We start from the raw sequence: 20,446 nt of genomic DNA on the forward strand, positions 1-20,446 counted from the left end.
GAGGTCCATACCAAGGTTAAAAAAAAGAATAAGAATAGGATATGCTCAGGATACAAGGTTGGTTTATAATAGAACAAAAAAGATAGGAGGAATGTAGTCATGAAAGAGAGAAAATGCTATAAGCCATTCTTAAAATTCTGAACTCATTTATTTATTCACCAAAATAGACTCCAGGTACCATATTAGTGACTAGGGATTCAACAGTGCACAAGACTCAGCTTCTCCTAAAGGGGATAATATTCTGCTGTAGTGTGGTGAGTGACATGATAGGGCTATATGAAGGCACCCAGCCCAGAACTTGGAAGGCTGAGGTTACACCCCTGGGAAGAAACGACAGTTATGCTGAGTCAAGAAGGATGATTTAATAGTAAAGAGGAAACATGGTGGAAGGCAGCAATGCAGACCTGGTTGATGGAAGCATCACAGGAGCAACATGGCTCGGGTCTATGGTTTCTGTGATGTGAACACAGAGAAGGAGGCCATGGCGGTGAAATCATCAAGGTCTTATTGGCTATGCTAGGAGTACGGACTTTGATATGAAGCAACGGGGAGCCATTGAAGGGTTTTAACAGGGCAGTGGTGATCTGGAATGTTCACAGAGAAGGCGTGGAGTAAACATCTCAGACAAGGACACAGGGGAAGGTTGCAGTATTCAAGGGGAGTAATGGTGGTCCCTAAGAGGGTGATGATGATGGTGGGAATAAGTGATGGATTCATGGTGTATGAAGAGTGGAGATGGACAAGCCGTGATGATATGTTGGAGGCAAGAGATGAAGGAGGGACAGCGGGGAAGAACGGCATTCAGTCTCCTGGGTTCTGAGGAAAGGTAGTATTTCTGAAGAGTCATCTCAGTTGTCTTTGATCTTTAAGTGCAGGCTTGTTCCTAAAAGCTTCCAGATGGACATCCCTGAAGACTAATGTCATGTTATGTTTCATCACAGTGTACAGCCAGGCTGGCTTCCGAAGGTGCTCTCATCCGTTTGCAGAAATCCTGCACACCAAGAGCAGGCCCCCAGGCGGTGTAGGCGCATTCTTAAGTTGTTGGAACAGTTTGGAGTGAATTGAGTGTTGGGAGATCAGTGGTTACAGTATGTTTCCTACTGTTCCTTATGGATGAGTTCGGTCAAAATAGTTGTACCAGTATGTGTGTATGTGTGTGTGTTGATGTGTGGATGTGTGCACACGTGTGTTTATATATGTGCATCCACAGTGTGCATGTGAGTGTGTCTGTGTGTCTCTACACAGATGCTTCTCTTCCGGTTCCCCCATCACTGAGAGGATCTCACTTAATGCCTTGAGATGCTGGTGGTCCCTGTGCTGTGGAGAACTAGGAACTGGGAACCGGAGGGGAGCCACTGATCCATTTCCACAAAAGAAAGCCAAACTGTGGTCAGTTATAATGATTTTTGTTCACTGCCGGAAGTCTGGACTAAATGTGAACTGGTGACTCTGAAGTAGGTGACTCCATAGCCCATTACCAGTCCCCTGAGATGTGTAATCCACTTTAAAGATACATTTAAATAGCCTACTATGGGAAATGTAGTCAGCAAGCTCAGAGATACGCTTCCATTTCAGAACTCGCAGAAATGCACTTACAGATTTAAGGAAAAAAAATCTTTGCAAGAAGTAAAATGCGCATGATAGAGATGATTCATTGTATTAGAGCAATTAAAACATTGGCTCCTGTTTGCATCCATCATCCTCCTGAAATAAAAATATATTGGAGAAAAAGCTATATTTACCTGGAGATAAAATTTAAAAGATAAGGAAGATAAAAGCCCATTTTTCTGAAAGAAGTAACTGAAAATCTGCAGTACGTTATAATTCAGGCAGAACCTCATCATTATGGACCAGGAGCCTGAGTGAGATCATTGTGGAACTGGAGCCAGAGTGAGCACAGTCTCTACCCAATATTTTTTGAGGCACAAACGTAGCCAGGAGTGAGTCATTCAACAGGGTACCTCAGAGATGCAGCGTCGTGGATATAAATGGGCAAGACTTCGGTACCGGAAAATCCGTCACCTTAACCTTGGATGTGCCGTCATCATCTCCCGGTGAGTTCACAGAAATCAACTTCCCCGATTCCGGTTCATGCCTTAGGCCAGGTCTGTGCTGCAGTGATGCTTCGGGTGACTCAGAGAGGACTCATAAATCTGACGATCTCTGCTCCCAGACTCCAAGTGATATAACCTTTCCTTCTTGGGTTACAAATACATTATATAAAAGTAACATGGGAAATGGTTACTCTGTGTCGACTTTGCTCATTGCCTTCCTCTGAGAATGTGCCAGGGAGGACAGAACTGGGAGACTTTGGTCCTACCGAGGAAAGGTAGGAGAAGCAGGGGTGGGGGGAGGGAGGGATGGCTTTCCCTCACCATGTTTGTTTGTCCAACATGTGTCGGTATGGGGTACCAAGAAGAGCGTGGGACTTAGGGAAATATAGTTGCAGTCTCTTGGGTCTAAACATAACTAATTTGCAGAGTTGTCTTAAAGGGTGAATGAAATCATTCATACATTCATTCACTAATCAACTGTTCATTGAGCTCTACTAAACTGCTAAAGAACCAAGAGTGAATAGTATGAAGTCACTGCTCTCCTGGAACTCACATTCTAGTGGGTAGAGCTAGAGTTAAGAAACAATTGAACAAATAAATATTTACAATATCAGCAGGTGGGTGATAAAGCAAGGTAAGGACTGAGAGGAACCAAAGAGTGGTGCTACTTTATTTTTTTTTAAATTTATTTCTTTCAAGTATAATTGACTTACAATGTTGTGTTAGTTTCTGGTATACAGCAAAGTGATTCAGTTATACATATATATTCTTTTTCGTATTCTTTTCCATTACAGTTTATTAAAAGATATTGAATATAGTTCCCTGTGCTGTACAGTAGGACTTTGTTATCTATTTTATATATAGTAGTTTGTATTTGCTAATCCCAAACTCCTAATTTATCCCTCTCCCCCTTTTCCCCGTTGATAACCATAAGTTTGTTTTCTATGTCTGTGAGTCTGTTTCTGTTTTGTAAATAAGTTCATTCGTGCCCTATTTTAGATTCCACATATAAGAGATAGCATATGGCATTTGTATTTCTCTCTCAGCTTATTTCACTTAGGATGGTAATCTCTAGGTCCATCCATGTTGCTGCAGATGGCATTATTTCATTTCTTTTTTATGGCTGAGTAATATTCCATGGTATATGTGTACAACATCTTTTTTTTTTTTTTTTTGCGGTACGCGGGCCTCTCACTGTTGTGGCCTCTCCTGTTGCGGAGCACAGGCTCTGGACGCGCAGGCTCAGCGGCCATGGCTCACAGACCCAGCCACTCCGCAGCATGTGGGATCCTCCCGGACCGGGGCACGAACCCGTGTCCCCTGCATCGGCAGGCGGACTCTCAACCACTGCGCCACCAGGGAAGCCCTGTGTACAACATCTTTGTCCATTCATCTGTTGATGAACACTTAGGTTGCTTCCATGTCTTGGCTGTTGTGAATAGTGCTGCTGTGAACATTGGGGGTGCATGTATCTTTTCCAAATAGAGTTTTCTCCAGATATATGCCCAGGAGTGGGATTGCTGGGTCATATGGTAGCTCTATTTGTAGTTTTTTAAGGAACCTCCATACTGTTCTCCATAGCGGCTGCACCAGTTTACATTCAAGTGGGGCTACTTTAGACGTGGTGATTAGGGGAAGCCTCTGAGGAAGGAGGTGCTACGATGCAGTGACCTGCTGGGTAAAGCAGAGCGTATAGGGAAGCATCTAGCACAGTGCTTGGCAGGTGGTTAGCGCTTAATCAGTGGTCACTATCGATATAACTCCTATCATCATTATCCTCAACAACAATGGGGCCTGTGTGCCCTTGCGAAATTTGGGGAGCCTGTAAAGTCTTATAGGAAGCTTGGTTGAGAGCGCATGTATAATGGAATTCTCTATCTGTATATATCAAGATGTTATATTTTTAGTTACAATTTAACTTTGGAGATAGCTAATAATGTTGAAAGGAAAATCAGCAAAAGCTGATTGTTCTGTGTGGTTAAATATCTTGCCATGTTTCCCCTTCAGTACCATTAAACCTATCTTGCTCACCTACTTGTGTCGGTCACTGCGCTAGGCACTGGGGAAACAAAAACGTAAAACTGAGTCTTTGCCTTCAGGAAGCTTAGAATCTTAATATTTTCCCTAAAAATTCAGGACTCATGCACTCTTTGTTTGACTCGAACCTGCAGGAGAGTTGATATGCTGACAAGGCTCTGTAGAGTTTAGAAAAAACAAGTTGCATTTGAGTGTTAACTTTGATGTTTGTTTAGTTCTATAAAATATGTAAGAGGCTTTTCCATTAGCGAGTAAGACTTTCAAAAAGCTTTCAGAATCTCATGTCACAAGTCGTCGTTAAGTATTCCTAAGGGGGAGTCACAAAGACTGACAGCTCGGAAACTTAGCACAGTATGTGGTTTAGGATGTGTGGCCAAAGCGAAGCCCCCATTCCCATCTTAATTGAGGTCATGCAGGGCCAGCTGATTCATTTGGTCTGGAAAGTCCAGACTGCATGGGAATCTACAATCCACTTGGCAACACTCTATTATCCTTTGGCCTTTATAAGCAGCATATCACACCGTGTCTGGGGAAAGTTAGGGCTAAAAATCTCAGCCTAGGTATATTTCAGTGATGGAACGAAGTGGGATTTGGGAAAAGTGATTTACACCTGAGAGACATATATGTGGTGCATTAAGTGGCATACATAAAACACACCTGGAGATTGCTTTCCGGAGTCTATTTTTGTTGTGAGTCTATAAGTTTACTTTGGGACCAAACATGGCATCTACTCAGAGAGGCCTATACTGACTCTGTTACTGAACCAAACTTGAGTCCACCTTCCTGCACACAGTAAAGCCAATCGACTGACATCAGGTTGTAGTGAAGGAAAGTACAGTATTTCTTACAGGGCGCCAAGCAAGGAGTCAGGTACCTAGTGCTTAAAAGGCCCGAACTCCCCGATGGCTTTCAGGGAAAGGTTTTTAAAGACAGGGTGAGGGAGGGGCCTTCAGGGTGTGTGATCAGCTCACAGACATTCTTCTGATTGGTTGGTGGTGTGGTAAATGGGAGTCAACATCATCAACCTTCTGGTTCCAAACGGTCTGGGGTCTCCATGCTTGTGGGCAACATACAGTTAACTTCTTCCACCTGGTTGTGGTTTCAGTATCTGCAAAACCGCTCAAGGATATGGCTCAGAATATTATCTGTAGCTCTTGAGGAGGAACTAAAGGACTTTGTTTAATGGATAAACTATTATTTTGTCTTGCTTGACTGTTCTCCTCTGCTTCTGCATTTTCTCGTTTCTCTGCCTAAATTTATTCTTTGGAACTTGGAGAAAGCCTGGCAGGCTAAAGTTCTTCTACAGACAAGAGGCAGGCAGAGGACTTGGTGGGGGGGTCTGTCCTGGGAAGGCCCCATAGGGTCCTGCTCGGTTACAGCTTTTAACCACTGCTCTTCACACTCTACCTCCTTTCTCTGCTGTTTGGTCTTCAGGGGAACATTTTGTTCTATTCACCTCCCCTACTCTATCCTATCCTACCCAGTCCTATTCTGTAGTTCCCTATTAGGTATGCATTTGCGTATTCCTTGGCTGTCTCTCCCATTAGATGTGTAAGCCTTGTGAGGGCAGGAACTTCTTGTTCACATTTGTATACCCAGTGCTTGGTGCAGAGTAGACTCCCTATGAATATTTACTGAATTCATGAATTGTAGCGATGATGGCTGATGACAGCAACAGTAACAACAATAAAACCCTTAAGGTTCAGGAGAGCAGTCAAAACTGTGAAATCAGAGCAAGGTTTCTAACATTTGTTTAGATGGCAGAGAACTTGATGCTCTATGTAAGACCACATGATGTAGTGATGCATGAAATTAACTATCTTTCTAAACTTTATCGTATGAAAGCGGTACTATGGCCAAATGTTAAAGGAACTATAGGGACGAGGCTAGTAAGTTGTATTTCATTGATTGTTTTAAAATATGTATACTTTTATTAATTTTTTAATATTTTTTGCAATTTGGATAAGGGGTGTTATTATTCAGCTTTAACATTAAGACTCATAGATGCAGATTGCAAAACATCCATGTTCCGGGGTGTGGGGTACACACTGATTCAACATACCTGCTGTTCTAGAAACATTGTCTTTGCCTTTCACGCTATCCTTCAGGTTATATGCTTCACTGACACTATGGACAAAATCTGGATGGTTTGACCTAAGAGTAGACCCATGTTGGAAAAATCTCCAGTGACATTCCTTTGTGAGTTCAGATAATTTTAAGAGAATTGTTGGATATAAGAGATTTTCTTAATGTTACTGTAGATTATTTACATAGCTTGTTAATCATCCAACTACTCCAATTACTCTTTCAACTAAGAGTCATTATAAAGGGCTCAGGATAGGTCTTCCCTCCCTGAACTTCACCCCTGCACACACCATTCATCTAGGTTAAAGCCAAACCACCTTTCTCAGAAAGTAAATTTCAGGAAACTGTTCAAACATCTCAGTCATAACTGATACAGAAGAACTTTCTTCTCACCAACTCTTTCCAGTGGAGAATGTCTTGTAAACATCTACTACTGAAGCACAGGTAGAAACCCATGAAAATCAAGACATCCTGCCTGGAAGCAGAAAACCGCAGGAACACCTTTTACTTCTGAATATGAAGGAAAGTGTGAGCCATTGCTGAGTTATTGGGTATAAATGAATAATGACTGGGAATGCGACACTGCGTGAAGGAAATCTGGTGCTGGATTTAAACACATACTCATCTATACATGTTATCAAAGATTTGAGTTGAGTTTTTTGATTGGTGGTATCTTTGAAACCACTGTTTTACCTATTGCACAAAGATTTTAACTGGAGAAAGGGTGATACATGACATAAATCTATAAATCTCTCTTTGTGAATAAAAAGATACTCATATCTGATGTTTAGTTTCATCTCATTGACAGAAATTACCCACTCCTCCATTTTCAGACAAGTAATTAAATACAAACAATAGACACTCAGGTGGACAAGAAAGACTCCATCTGCAGCTTCTGCCTTTCACATCTCGTGGCAGAAGTGTGATTGTTGCCCTTCCAGTTAAAGGGCTATGTATGACTGAGGGGCTACTGTTTACTCTTAGCCTTCACGCTAGCAGAAGAGAAAACTTGAAGCACTGCAAAAACGCATAGAAGCCTTTTCCTTGTTCAGCAGGCACGTTTATCTTCTCATTCATTTTGTCTGAATAAGTACGCATAATAGACGTTTCCCTTGAGCATGTGGTAAATTACTAAGGATAAGCAGGAGGGCTGTCCAGAAGTGTCTTATCCCGCTCTCTGAAAGGCACAGGTCAGCTGGGAAGATTATAAGAGTAGCCAAGTGTAGAGACCAGAGTCTGAGCCAGGGAAAGGTACAAACACGAGGTTACCAAACACAAAGAGTTACCCAAGAAGAGGAGACAGGTATGAACTGAATAGTCAAGCCATCAAATCAGAACCCACTGGATATGAGGGGTGAGGTTCTCAAACAGAAGGGCAGCAGCTAAGAATGAGGCCAGAACCAAGTGCTAGCCAGACGGGGAAGCTGAGCCCCGTAAAGCAGGCAGGAGGTGGGAGACAGTGGGCTTGTTGCCTAGTTCCTGTGTCCACGGGCACAGGCATAGCCTGAGCCTTGAAAATTACAGTGAGGAAAGCAAAGGGCAAGTATGAGGGATCGTGGGCAGAAGTCGGGGTGAGATTAAAAAATAGTCTTTCACAGGTAGTCCAAAAAGTCTTTACAGTTTTCATGGAATCCCTAAATCCTATTGGTAAGTCATTTTCCCCCCTGAGTTTCTTATTCAAACAGAGATAATGATAGACACATATAGCCCTGGAGTTGGTTATAATAGGTAATGCAGTAGTAATTATGCAACTCTGGGTGTGTCTTTACTTTCTTCCAAATGTGTTTTCTTTCTAGAGGCTTAACTATCTCAGAGCCTTAGTTTGAATTCCAACTGAAACAGACCCCAAGACAAAGATTCAAGGGCAAGTAATTTATTGGAGAAGCAATCTGGGTAGAAAGGTGAGGAAGTAAGACAGAGAAAAGAAGGCAGCCGATAAAGGTTTGCATTATCAAGGAAGTTAGATCTGAGCAGGACTGAGATTAGATCTCAGTCCTGCTGGGAAACTGGGAGGCCTCAGAGTGAGCCCTGTGCTGGTGATGGAAATGGAATATTTGTGCACCAATTCTCCGGTCACTCATTGGTCAGGGCTGCCATAGGATGTTCATCCCCTGGTACATCACCACTGCCATGCAGGCAAGCAGGCAAAAACAATCATGGCAGCCAGAGAATGCCTCTTGGCCAAAAAAAAACCCCAAAAAAACTACAGACGATGGCAGTTAAGCCAGCCTATATGGAACTGGTAAGGGAAGGGGTAGGGGCAAGGTGGCCTCTGCTATACCCAGGGAGTGCTTTGGCTAACTGTCCTGGTCTTCAGCTCATATAGCAAAAATATGGTAGATAGGAAATGAGTATCCTCATCAAACTCTTGACCTGGACTCGCCTGCTGGGTCTAGATGGAAAGCTTAGAAGAAACCTTCGAGATTCCTTCACATGCTTTTCTCCCCTGAAATTAGATTTTGCCCTTCAAGAGGAAATAGGATCGTAACGGAATCCCGTATTTTATTAAAGCACACACTCACTCAGAAGTTCCAAACCTTTAGCACTGGAAAGATATTTCCAAGCAGGAAGGGGAAGCTGGACCAGACAGCTTGGAATTCAGTCGTCAAGGGAGAAGCATGGCCTTTGAAATGTTTGGAGAAATTGAAACTGCTTCCTCCTTCTCCAGCCTGGGTCTGAGGGTGAAGTTTCCAGCGTATTCCTCTGAGTCTTACCAGGCTCTTCCAGGGTGTGGAGGTTCTTTGAGGGAGGCGCATCTGTGAGGTCAAGAATCTCTTTCCTGCGGTGGGTGGGAAAAACCAGAAGGTGATTTAGAAAGCTGTCCAAAAGGACTTCTTGCCCTACCCCATCAGCCTCTGGTACTAATAAATACATTTTAACGTTCAGAATTGTCCCCAGATCTCTCCAAGTGATCTTTTAGAGACTTGGTTTTGTGAAAGTAGCCTTGGGATCTGGAGCCGTCATAAAAGGCTTCCACCCTGGCAAACTCCACCATGATTTTGAAATTCGACTCTCGCTTTTGCCCGTGAGGAAGCCGTTGTAATAATAAGGAATAATCGTTACAGACACTGGTGATTTGTATGAAATTTTTCTTGAGTTTATTATTTAATAAAGAACATTCAGAAATAGGGGTGTAAAAAACGTCATTTATGTCACAGATGAAAAAGCCACATATATGTATTAATGGAATTCATTCACTGGTTTATGGACCCGAACTTCTTTTGGGACTCTACAAATCCACATGCATATAGACCCCTCTCCATTTGACAGGAGTGCAGATTAGTCACCAAATAGTATGTGTGACTAGCCCAAGATTATTCAGAATTCTCTGGTGGGCTCACTAAGGGACTTTCTTTGGTAGCGTAGAGCTTAGAAACATTTTGAAGGAAGACAGCTCAGAGGTTTGCGGCGATGTTGGTTGGTTGTGCTTTTTGCTGAACAGACGATTTTAGAGACACCTGGGCCATCCTCTCTGCACAAAGAATCTTTGTAAACGTTTCCTCTAGTCAGCACTTTCCCATTATAGGAATGGTTAAAATGATCAGGTGTCCTCCCCCAAACAGATGTTTATTTCTGCCAAAACACTGTAAAGAGCATCCGTCTTGAAGACGTTAGAGGAACAGATACTTGCAGCTGAAAGGTGTACTCGGCTTGTTAAGACTTGGCCAGATAAACCCTTTATGTTTAGGGAGTTATTTTGCATGAAGCTAGTGCCTGGAGAGCGTGTGTGGGTCATTCCCTACGTAGTGTGGATGCAGCTTGGGGAGGAGAAGGTCTTAAAGGGCTGGTGAGGATTTATTTTGAGCTCCCAGTTGTTCAAAAGAAAAGAATATACAGAAGAGTATATTCCTGCCAGAGGTTCAGAGAAACCTGGACATAGCCGTTGTTTCTTTTGTTTCAGGAAACAAAGCAGGAGATTTGCCGGAGCCCTACACACTGGGAAGCTCTAAATGTAGTCATGCTCTTTGGTTATTTATAGCCCATGGGCTCCGCCCACCCTCCCTTCTATTATCTCCCAGCCCTCTCCCCCCAACCATGCCATATTTAGATCTGAAGCGTCATCTTCAGACTCTGTGTGACCACAGCAAGGTTGTGCCTCTGAGAAGCGTGGCAGGATATGTTTTTTTTTTTTTTTTTGCCTAGTGGAGGAGATAACCATTTGGGATATTTTCACCTTCTGGGGGATAAGGCTTGGCTCTGTGTAAGAAACCCAACTAGTAGGCAGGATCTCTTTGACATTATTTTATAGAAAGACATATTTTTGTCACAATCTGGTATTTGTTGCAAAAAAGCACTGCTGTCATATATTACCAACTTTTTTGGAGTAGATTCTTTAAAAACTGGATGTCTGTCCACTAGAGAGGCATTATTTTATTCATATTTGGGTAAAATAAAAATTTTAGTTAACAACAACAAAATTTTTCATCCAGAAAGATCTATGATACCTGAGAAAGGAGATATTTGAAGATATATCAGGAAATTACCAAAACAAAACAATACTGGGTTTGATACTAATTTTAATAATAGCTAAATAAGTGCTAAGCATATTTCATGTGTTACTTTGTTTCATCACCAGTTTCCATACCAGGTGTGTAGTAGCATTCCCATTTTACAGATAAGGAAGCTGAGGTTTAGAGAATTAAACAACCTATGTAAGGTCCCTGAGCTGGCCAGGTTTCAGACTCAGGTGGCCTGACTCCTGGGCCAGTGCTTGTAACTATTTTCCTAATGCCCTTAAATGCAGTTCTCTGATGGCTCATGTTATCTTGTGTGTGTGAAGGTAGCATTGATGATGATTGTGACCTAGGCATCTGCAGGTCACTGGAAAGGCCAGTGCACGTGATGTCACCCATTATAAAAACAGAGGCCTTATTGCTCATTAAACTCCAGGTCTTGATTCAGAAATATCAGCAGAACCTCTTTGTCTGTTGCTTATGGTGGAACAGAGTTCTCTCCTACATTCTCTTGCTACTGAAAGCCAGTCATATGGCTGAAAAGAATAAGTTTGCAAGCCACAGATCGGTTTTAAGTAAGGTGTTCTTCTGCTATCTACGATTTTATTCCATTAGGATAATTTCCTTTCTTTCCCTTTTCTCCTGAAAGCACTTTATAAAACCACAGCTCTGCAGAAACTGCCCTTGTCACCCTTCAGTTGCATCCCTGCCCATGAGTACAGCATCAGGATGAGCCGACACTCTCTGTATGGCCGGAGTGGGGAAGGATACACTCCAGGTATGGCAGGGGGAGTGGGGGAGGGCTTTGTTTATGGGGGATAAAAAAAAAGCAAACAGTGAGAGATAAGTTCTCAGGTCTTCTGTTGAGACCAGCATATCGTTGTTCATCTAGGACAAATAACTTTAGCCTTGTCCCTTTTCAGAGCTGAAAAAATACTCTTTTCTTAGAAAATACCCAACTGACACCTGCGTGTTTTCTTTCCAGCGAAAGGTGATACTGTGGGGTTTGTATTAAAGAATTTAACGTTTCACTGTTTTCTTCTTCTTCTTCAAGTGGTACTGGGTGTAGCTAAGCTGTCGCAGACTTGCTGTCAAGGTTGCATGTTTAAAAAGAAACAACCCGTTTTCTTAAAACCGGGGCAAAATCCTGGCATTTTTAGGGACAGGTTTTCTCTGAAGGAGGGAGGAAAAAAATATGGGGAATAATGAATTCATCAAGTTGAAAATGCACGAGGCAGTGAAGCGCTCAGGCTTCAATACATGCCAAATGGAAAGAGAGCTCCCATTACTGTTGAGATGCACAGACACAGCCCCGCTAATCGCTTGGTCATGCTTGGGAGACACTAAGTCGTCACAGGCTGTGACATGGTGAGAACAGGGTGCCAGGGGTTTGTTGTAAGAAAAAATTGTTGATTTAACATCCATAACCAGCAGCATTGCCTTCCCCGACCCTCATCCTCAGATGACAAGCCTTAGTGGGAAAAATGCTTGTGTGTCTGTATGTTTAACTCTTTAGGTTCAAGCCAATTGGAAATCATATGGGAGGTAGAAAATTGTGGAGTAAGTGACTACTTGAACTAAGAGATTAATTTATGTTTATTTTCACAATTTGTTGTTTCTTATATATGTAGGTGTGTAGTATTCAATGTAAAATCATAATAGTTAACATTTATTGAAGAGTTGATTTTGTGCCAGGTACTGTTTTGAGTTATTTACCTGTCGTGAGGCTGTCCTCACGACAGCCCTATGAAGTAGGGACCAAAATTGTCTCTACTCTATAGAAGATAAGTAGCCTGCCCAAGGTCACATAGCTAATGAGTAGTGGAACCAAATTTGGAACTGAGATTGTCTGACACTGAAGCCTCTACTGTTGACCACTGTGCCTTGTATTCGATTATGTCCTTTGAGAAATCCAATGAAACCAGAGGACAAATTAGTCAAAGGGACATCATAGTGTACTTTTTCATTCTTTCAACATACATTTTACTGAATATTGTGCTTATGGTAGAGTGGAAAGACAGACACACCCGTAACTCCAACGTAATGCTGTTCCTGCTGTAATGGAAAGGTACATCGGGGCCAGGGTTGACATGGAGGAAAAGTCAGCTCATCTTTGGGAATTGCTTCCATGGGCGTGGCTATGTAACCAGTGACTAGCATGTTATCTGGCTAGATCTTACTAGGTACTCAATACATATTATAGTCAGGAAAGGAAGCAAATACATAACATTTGAGCCGAGATTTTATGGGTTAAGAATAGTTTTCCTATGGACAAGGTGAGAAAAGCATTACAAAATGAGAGAAGAACGGGTGTAAAGACAGGAGAGCACGGGGGATGTTTTGGAAACTGTACTGGTTCTATGGAGCTGGAGTACACAATGGAAGATGGCTGAGTGGAGGCAAGAGAGGGACAAGACTGTTCACTTAACAGGCAGACTTGCTGCTGACATTGTGTACCATGCAATGGGCTGTGGGTGTACCTGGAGGAGTGAGGGATACCACTGAAGCCATGTGAGACTCTGGAGGAGTGGTCCAGTTGAGGTTAGGGAAGCAATGCCTTGGATGATGGATTGAAGGGTTGGGGGAGTGGTCAAGAATGGAGTCTATTGGAATAGTTTTGGATAAGGTTATGTGGGTGTGAACTGGTATGGTGCCTGCAGAGTTGGAGTGGTGGGATATGCTTAAGCACTCTTCAGAGAGACTGGTCATTCATTAGATATGAGGAAAGAGGAGATGGGAGGAACTGAAGGTTGATTTCTGGTTTGAAAAAAAATTAGTAAGCCATTAATTTTTTTATTGAAGTATAGTTGATTTACAATATTGTGTTAATTTCAGATGTACAGCAAAGTAATTGTTATACATACATAGCTTTTTCAGATTCTTTTTCATTGTAGGTTCTTACAAGATACTGAATATAGCTCTCTGTGCTATATGGTAAATTGTTGTTTATTTTATAATATATACAGTGATGTATATCTGCTAATCCCAAACTCCTAATTTATCTCTCCCCTCCTTCCTCTTTGGTAACCATAAGTTTGTTTTCTATGTCTGTGAGTCTGTTTCTGTTTAGTAAATAAATTCCCTTGTATTATTTTTAGACTCTACACATAAGGGATATCATATATTTGCCTTTCTGTGTCTGACTTACTTCACTTAGTATGATAATCTCTAGGTCCATCCATGTTGCTGCGAATGACATTATTTCATTCTTTTTTATGGCCGAGTAGTATTCCATTGTGTGTGTGTGTGTGTGTGTGTGTGTGTGTGTGTGTGTGTATGCGTGTATGCCACATCTTCTGTATCCATTCATCTGTTGATGAACACTTAGGTTGCTTCCATGTCTTGGCTATTGTGAATAGTGCTGCTGTGAACATTGGGGTGCATGTATCTTTTCCAAATAGAGTTTTCTCCAGATATATGCCCAGGAGTGGGATTGCTGGGTCATATGGTAGTTCTATTTGTAGTTTTTTAAAGAACCTCCATACTGTTCTCCATAGTGGCTGCACCAGTTTACATTCAAGTGGGGCTACTTTAGACGTGGTGATTAGGGGAAGCCTCTGAGGAAGGAGGTGCTACGATGCAGTGACCTGCTGGGTAAAGCAGAGCGTATAGGGAAGCATCTAGCACAGTGCTTGGCAGGTGGTTAGCGCTTAATCAGTGGTCACTATCGTTATAACTCCTATCATCATTATCCTCAACAACAATGGGGCCTCTGTGCCCTTTCGAAATTTGGGGAGCCTGTAAAGTCTTATAGGAAGCTTGGTTGAGAGCGCATGTATAATGGAATTCTCTATCTGTATATATCAAGATGTTATATTTTCAGTTACAATTTAGCTTTGGAGATAGCTAATAATGTTGAAAGGAAAATCAGCAAAAGCTGATTGTTCTGTGTGGTTAAATATCTTGCCATGTTTCCCCTTCAGTACCATTAAACCTATCTTGCTCACCTACTTGTGTCGGTCACTGCGCTAGGCACTGGGGAAACAAAAACGTAAAACTGAGTCTTTGCCTTCAGGAAGCTTAGAATCTTAATATTTTCCCTAAAAAGTCATTCATTTTATGAGGGTTATAAAAAATGGAACAGATTTGGGTTAAAAATTGTGCGTTTAATTTGGTCAGGTTTGAGCTTCCTTTGGGACATGTATCTGGAGTTATCTGTAAGACAGTTGAACACACACGACCCAAAGTTAGGCAACAGGGCTGTGTTTGAATAAGAGCCATCAGCAGACATGGAGGTCACAGCTAGTGAATTTTACTAAGCAAGGTTATCATCCCATGCATGGTGGAGTAACACAGCGGGCAGGCATTAGTATTACACCAACAGGCAGGACAGAATAGGGTTTAGTAGCCGATAGACGGGGTTGTTGAAAGGACTTCATGAAAGAAGAGATTTGGGACTAGAAAGTTAGACTTTAACTGGGTGGAAAGAAAAGAAGGGGAAATAATAATTTTGTATGGAAAAGTCCTCAGGTTTAGCAAAGTGATGTTTTAGAAGCTTCCCTTGGGAGGTACACATTTCAAATACTGGATTGTTTGGTTCTGGACGGTGCTTTAGGGATTACTTTAAAAAGAAGTAGGGCCTCAGTGAAACACATGCATGTGTATTAAATCACTATTAAACCTTTCTCTGAAATTGGACAGCTGACTATGTGTAATGCGTTGGTAATGGTTATCCTCTAAAACAAAATTTCAATTTTCATCCCAATTATGAAACATTTATTGTAGTTCTTATTACGGTGCCAGTCATAGTTTTGAGTACTTTACACCTGTTACCCATTTAGTTTTCACAACACTCCTGTGAGGTAGGGACTCTTATTGTCTCCGTTTTCCAGAGGAGGAAACAGAGGCACAGAGTTTGAGTGATTTGCCAAGTGACTACTAAGTGGCTGGTTCTGGACTTTGAATCTGGAAGTTCTGGCTCCACTACTGTACCCTGTATTGTCTCCCTGATATCATGGCCCGAAGACCGAAGAATCTAAGAATCTGGCTGTGACTGAGCTTTCCATCTCTTGAGAACACCAAAGTGATACTTATCCTGGCAAATCACAGGCTAGTGGGACTAAGTAATACTGTATTGGGACGTATGTACGGTGCCAGATCTCAAAGCAGAACTCTGGGGAGTCCAGGGAGAGGCTGATTGCCCATAAGGCCAGTCCCGAATCACACCTTTACCACCTTCAAGGAAAGGCCCGTGCGGGACGTCCCCACCATGATCTGAGGGGCTGGAGGAGGTAGTGCCAGAGAAAGGGGAGTGCTAGAGGGACTTTTCCGTTGTCAAAATCAGGCCAGTCTAAGCTACATCTTCAGTATACCTGGCTAGCTCCCAGGAGAAAAGGAAGGAGGGAAGGGGGAGGGGAAGGGAGAGAGAGCAGGGAGGTGACTTCTCTTCTCTAAGGTGGGCTGGCTATTCAGACCTGACCAGTAGAGGAAAAGAGGCTCCAGCCCCTGTGTACTTGGTCACTGTGGCCTTTACCCCCCTGAGTGTTTCACCTCTTTAAGCACATAGCCTAATCAGCCCCAGAAAAAGACGGAGGAGAGAAGACAATAAAGGAAAAGGACTTTGGACTTGTTCAAGGAGCCCACATGGCCCACAGCGTCTCACTTCATCAATGGCTACACAGAAAAAAATTCCTTTTCAGTGCAAGGTACCTGTACATTAGGGAAGCAGCTTGGGGTTCATGCACCAGGATGGCTCTTTCTGCCCTGTCATCAAGGAGGTTGGCAGTTAGCCTTGCACACAGCGTTGGGGAACTAAGCCCAACGTGGGGTTGGCCACGGGGTCCGAACTGTGGATGAAGATTAAAAGATGGATATTGGATGTGCCTTTGCAGAGCTGAGCCCACGATGTCCAGGAGATCTTTCTTGATCCTGGTAAAATTAGTGGAGCACATTTGAATAGATGCCATTTTATTCCCTGTGTGACAAGAGTTTGGAAGATGTGGGTTTTAATACCAAGTTTAACTCTAACTGGCTGGCAACCAGCACACTTGTTCTGTGAAGGCCAGATGGTAAATGTTTTCTGTTTCTCTTCAACTCTGCCATTGTAGTGCAAAAGCTGCCTTAGGTAAGTATGTAAATGAATGAGCTTGGCCGAGTCCCAGCAGAACTTTACTTTAAAAAGCAGGTGGGGGATGGGACGATGGAAGATGGGAGAGGCAGATTTGGACCGACTTCATAGTCTTGCCATCCCTTGTTTTAGGCAAACGACTTGACTTCCCTAGTGTCTCAGTCCCCTCATTCCTCCAGTTGGTTGATTATTCTCACCCAGCAAGTCAGGAGGTTGCAAATACCTAGCATAATAAATAGTTCATAAAAGAAGGAAGGCTGGATGCAGAGGTGCCAGCCAGCTGTGGGACCTTGGCCTTGTACTTACTCTCAGTTTTTTGAGGACTTTTTCAGCTCTCACATTCTATGTAGAAGAGTTTGAAAAAGTGCTTTGCAAATATAAAGTAAAATCAAAGCTATAAGTGTCGCTAAAACTTTCTTTAAAAAACTAGTCCACTTCAGACTTCCCTGGTGGTCCAGTGGTTCTGTGCTTCCAGTGCAGGAGACATGGGTTCGATCCCTGGTCGGGGACGTAAGATTCCACATGCCTCGCAGTGCAGCCAAAAAGTTAAAACCAAAACCAAACAAACAAGAAAGCTAGTCCACCTCATTCCTTAGGTTAAAAAGCATAATCCTCACTGGAAAAGTAGTTTGTGTACTCTTTAATTTGTAATAATTTTTCCTCCTAATATCATTAGGTTGCATTAGAACTTGACTCCTATGAGCTTGACAGATAAGATCCAGTTCCCTAGCAGGAGGCAGAGGAAATGCGCCAGTCTGGAGGATGGCAAAGAAAGTGTCTCCTAAAAAACATTTAAGCCAATAATACATACTTGCTTCAATAGTATTCCTAGAATTTCTCTAAACAGTACAAGAAACAGACATAAAAGAAAAAGAGATGACATTCCATTGCCTTTAACCCTTTTATGAATATAAATGTAAAAAGTACTGAACACAGTATAGGACGGATAATGATTCCATCTTCACTCTAGATACTGTATCCTCTGGGGTCCACCGTGATTAATCTAATAGAGAGAGGGGGTAGCTCCATATTCACTTATTTCCCCTCTAGTGCACTTGATTTAAGGCAGGATACAGAATGGGACGTGCCTACACACTCTCCTTCCTTATGAAAGTCATAAGAGTAATAAGGAAGAAAGACAGATTCATGTGAGTCCAATCCATCGTTTAAGCACAAAACAAAACACAAAGCTCATTATTGAAGAGTAATAAAAATGAGTCTATGTGGCAGTTAGGTTCCTACAAATAAATTTGCCACCAACGCTGCTGTTGCCTGTCTTTGTGACATGAAGAGATGAATGCTACCTTTGTTCAGTGAGCCCATAATTAAGAGGTGTTTAACACTGAAGCCTATTGCTTTAAAAAGATATTGCTGTGTAAATGTCAGACCAGTGGAGACGCTGGGTTATGAAGGTTACAACAGCCGAAGGTAAGCTTAATGAAACAGCCAATGGCACTGACATGGTTTAGCGATTCAGCCAATAGCTTAAGCGTTTACAGCCTCATGGAGTAGCATCCTAGTTTCTTTCCAACTTCTTTTTATTTTAAGCTGGGAGTGTTGGAGTGGATGGGGGAGGGGAGTAATATGTGTGTGGTATACACACACACGTACATGCCTTTTTAGGAGCATTTGCTCCTTGGATATACTGAGGGATACTTATATAGCTTAAAGTGAGTATTAATTTATAGTTATTAAAGTGATTTTTATTTTGCATATTTGTACATCTTTAGTTCCTAACAATTTCTTCATACTTTTTTGTATTAGCACTAGCAATTTTGTTGGATACACTTTTCCAAGTAACTTGGATTGGATGTTTCTATTAGTTGGTGTTAGATAAATTGCAAGACATGCTCTGAAGTAGATTTCATCCCTGGGAGAACTGCAGAGCCAACGAACTTCCAAAAGATGGTTGGCTCTCTCATGGAGAGCAGTCCTTTTTGCAATATTTGTTGTAGGGTAAGATGATTTGATGTTGAGCTTTCAGGGTGGGAGGTTAAGGTGATCTGTCCCAGGAATCTGCTCCTTGAAATGGAATACGTAAAGAATCTTACAGGGGATGGCATACAGTAGATGCTCAACAAACGTGGTGCTTTCATATTGAGTCCTTATTCCATCAGTTGCCTGTTTTTGAATCTCTTAGGTTAAGGATAGCTCTTTGTAATCAAAGAGACTAGATCCCAGACCTCTGTGTCTCTGGTATCTCCTCTCAAGGCTTAAACATGGAGCGGCAGGATACAGAAATGTTGAGTATTGAAGTGAGTAGTTTCAGAATTCTGTGTGTGCCTTTTTAATGAGCAATGCGTATTTCCAATGTGTCTGAGAATCATTGATTTCTCTAAGTAGAGACCAGAGCCAGAATAAAGGAAGGCCCTCTCCAAGAGCCTCCTCCGAATTGCAGGACAACCACATCACTATAGAAGAATTTATGGCTTCCATCACCTGAGCTCAACCCTTGCTCCGGGCTTTCTGGTTTGCTTCCTTTGGGATCTTGCCTTTACCAAAAATTAAACAGAAGTTGCCTTTTTTGTCTCCCCCTTTCCAAATCTGCCCTGGATCTGACCATACTGTTGTATTAAAAAGGTGGTAAAAGGGTATGGAAAGAAGAATGTAGAACAATGATTATTCCTTGGGTGATAAAGTAATCCGGTCTCATTTCTGAGTCCCCACTCAATGTTTGTTTTTATTAAATATGTCTGTAAGGGCAACTGTTCTGAGTATATTACCCAAGATTCCAAGATGATAATTAACTAGCTTTGCTGCAGAATCGGTAGGAGGAACAAAAATATGCATTTGCTGACTAAGAATGACACAAATTTGTTAACTAAAACAGATAGTCTCGATAGTTTAAGCAAATATCATATGGTGTTTAAATCCTATCTGCAGTTATCTTTTTGGGGAAAAAAAAACTATAAATTACTTTTTAAAGTATGTTGGTAGCCTGCTGAGAAAATTCTGGAAAAAAAAGGAAGGGTAACCCAGAAACTGCCCTCCCTGTCCTCGGAGGGGAGAGAAAAGAGAAAGAGAATGATGGGGGGTGGGGAGGGAAAGAAACCTGTGTACCTCGTCCAGGGGAAAGTAATTGAAAATGCTAATTCTGTGCCCACAGACTACAACTTTGAAGGACAGGTCCTTGTCATTGGACTCCTCGAGAAACAGCAGAGCAGAAATAAAAATAGATCATTGACCAAAAATATCCCTTTCCAACTGAGAAGTTTTAAAGTACTGCTGCCCATTTTTCTGTTTAAAAAATTATAAACCAGCTCTTTTATTCTTTATCATGATTTGGAGAGTAATGTATATGTGGTTTAGGAATAGAACTATTATGAATCTCAGTTTACAGAATGTTGAAATATTTTTACGGCTGTTCTTTTTCTCTTTGGAAAAAGGAATTATCGGCAAGGGTCAAGTTCAGGTTATTGTCAAATAAGGAATTTCAGAGGCTCAAGTCAATTAGCAATTTTTGGAAAGATGAACATAGATGGAAGTTACCTACTTTTTTCTTTAAATAAACAGAAATGTTAATGATAATGATTGCAATTACAGTAATAATTCCTTTGCACTTTAAGCTCAAGAGTCACACTGGGGTTTATAACCAGTGGGGTGGGAATAGTCACGGCAACAGAGTTTTGGAAAGTGCACTGATCATATAGTGCATTAAAAACTACCCATATGGGGCTTCCCTGGTGGCGCAGTGGTTGAGGGTCTGCCTGCCAATGCGGGGGACGCGGGTTCGTGTCCTGGTCCGGGAG

The 20,446-nt window shown here is 42.0% G+C and overlaps 1 protein-coding gene across 11 annotated transcripts in view; it reads left to right on the forward strand.

Annotated features, from left to right (window-relative positions):
* The window catches only part of ESRRG (estrogen related receptor gamma), a 639,858-nt gene that overhangs the window by 142,338 nt on the left and 477,074 nt on the right, over positions 1 to 20,446 (forward strand). The window contains exons 1-2 of one of the 11 annotated variants that reach the window (XM_067729743.1): positions 1,936 to 2,054; positions 11,280 to 11,408. The exons of 8 other annotated variants lie outside the window; for them this stretch is intronic. The gene's annotated coding sequence lies outside the window, so the exon portion shown is untranslated. Of the gene's footprint in view, positions 1 to 1,935; positions 2,055 to 11,279; positions 11,409 to 20,446 lie in introns of those variants that run through there. 2 more of the 11 variants (XM_067729745.1, XM_067729748.1) reach the window with 2 other exon arrangements.

The sequence above is a fragment of the Pseudorca crassidens genome, chromosome 2 (genome assembly GCF_039906515.1).
Source record: "Pseudorca crassidens isolate mPseCra1 chromosome 2, mPseCra1.hap1, whole genome shotgun sequence".
In the NCBI taxonomy this organism is placed as follows: Eukaryota; Metazoa; Chordata; class Mammalia; order Artiodactyla; family Delphinidae; genus Pseudorca; species Pseudorca crassidens.